A 2,155-nucleotide genomic window follows, 5' to 3' on the forward strand; every position below is an offset into this window, starting at 1 on the left:
AACAACCAAAACCAGAACAGAGGCTCTGCCTTCCTCCACATCCTCTGCTGCTGTGAGGAGCGCCACTGAGAGACATTGGTCATGGCCAGGCAGCTGTGGAGGACTGCAGATAGTTTATGTTCCAGGCAGGCCTGCCCACAGAAATGACTGGGCCCCTGAAAAGGTCCAGTAAATGGGCCCTTCGCAAATCTGCTTTACTCATGTCAAGGCATGCTGTGATCTCTCTATATCTCCTACATAAACACTAACCTGGCCTGCTGCTTGCGGTGCACTTTTAATGTTTTGACATTAGGTACAACAAACATTACTCATACCATTTTCAGGAGAGGGGGTTTTGATTATTAAACAGGTTATATTTTACTAAAGAAACATTAAATAAAATGTATTTTATATTGTGTTTTTTAGTAATTTTAATAAGTAATGGTGAGTAATTTGGTTCAAAATATAATTTGGTTATCTTTGCATATATGTAGGATGAACATCATTAGTGCTGGACTGCATGGGCCCCCCAAGCAGTTAGGCCCCAGAAAGCTTTCCCCTTTTCCTCCCTTATGGGCGGCCCTGGTTCCAGGTGATGGTTTGACAGAGACAGATAGCGATAACAACAGCAATCACTGTACAGTAAAAGTCTGATTTGGGGATGCTAGAATTTAAAGGTCTGAAAGGGTAAACTGTCATTAAAAGAAACCCAAACAATTTACTGAGGAGATTCAGGCAGCAAAATAAATTATGTGTTCTCAGTGTGCAGTGGAAATATAAGGTTCAGTTTTACATCATTGATGTACACAAAACACCTCTTAGTGTGGCACAATACAATTCCTTCAGCACCTCTCTGAATAATACTAATGATAACAATTTAATCTTCATGAAGGTAGGATTTATTGCAGGAGTGTTGTTAGTTTTAGTTCGGTGCAAGGGCATAGAATTTAGTATGGACATGTCCCTACCAATATCCAGCGGCTACTGAACTGTCCCTAGCAATACATTTGATCAGAACAATTAAAAATAACCACCATTGCCCTTCCTAAAATATTTTCACGTCAAAGATCCCTAAACTGACACAAATTAGACCTCCATTTTATAAGACTGTGTCACAGGGTCCCCAATCTGATAGGATTTTTGCTTTTAGATGTTTAATTCCATAAAGTGTATGAAACCAATGACAAAAATAGTCATACATTCTGTCATTGTGTTGCTTATGGATGAAATTTTAGTGAAAATAAATTATTCCCCTTTTTGCTGTGGCCCCCCTGAGCCCCCTCATGGACCCCCTGGTGGTCCCCGGACTCCACATTGAGAACCACTGGTCTTGTCAATGTATTTGGTACACAAATGGCTTACAGCTCTTGTTCTCTACTACGAGTCCAATGCGTTTTTTGAGTTCTGAAGGATTTTGTCCCGCTTTATTGTCCCCCGAATGTCCGGTTGATGGCTAGGCGTAAAGTGTCTATTGATCAAACCACAACAACTTCCTCCTACCAGCCATCAGAGGGAGCCACCATCTTACCTCTTGACACTAATATGAACGTTTCCCTTTGCCCTGGTCAGGTGAAGTGTGCACTACGCAATTGCAAGTTAAATGTAAGAAAATCAGCAGGAGGGGACCATCTAGTTCTCATCCGGGCTGCTATTCATCATACACATTCAATATAACACCGGTACGGGTGAAATGAAAAGCTGCTAAGGTTTTCCCACTGCATAAAGGTGGTGACATTGACAACTACAGTATAACCCCTTGCAAATATCTTATACTGACTGGTTCACACAGTCAACTACACGCTTATCTATATTATAACTGTATTGCAACAACCAGGCTTTTATGACTTTGACTTGATAGCCCGCTTTCATCAATAACAGACACTTTACTGCACCATTTGATTGCGTCAAGACTTTTGTTGACCAGCTGTATAACAGCTGTATAAGGTAATATGAAAATGTTATTCTGTTAACATCCCAGCCTTTTACCCAATCCCATTTACACATAGGTGTGTTACCTGTTGTTCCTAAAGACATCATATTACGTAACGTACTGGTGTTAGTTTCAGGCCTGCAGGCAGGTGATTTCTGTCATCGAGAAAGACGTAAAAAGAAATTCCACCTGTAGAAAATCACGCCCTCTCCACACGTCGACCAATCAGCGGTGAGGGCTCTGCTA

This window comes from Micropterus dolomieu, linkage group LG05 (genome assembly GCF_021292245.1).
Source record: "Micropterus dolomieu isolate WLL.071019.BEF.003 ecotype Adirondacks linkage group LG05, ASM2129224v1, whole genome shotgun sequence".
NCBI classification, from domain to species: Eukaryota; Metazoa; Chordata; class Actinopteri; order Centrarchiformes; family Centrarchidae; genus Micropterus; species Micropterus dolomieu.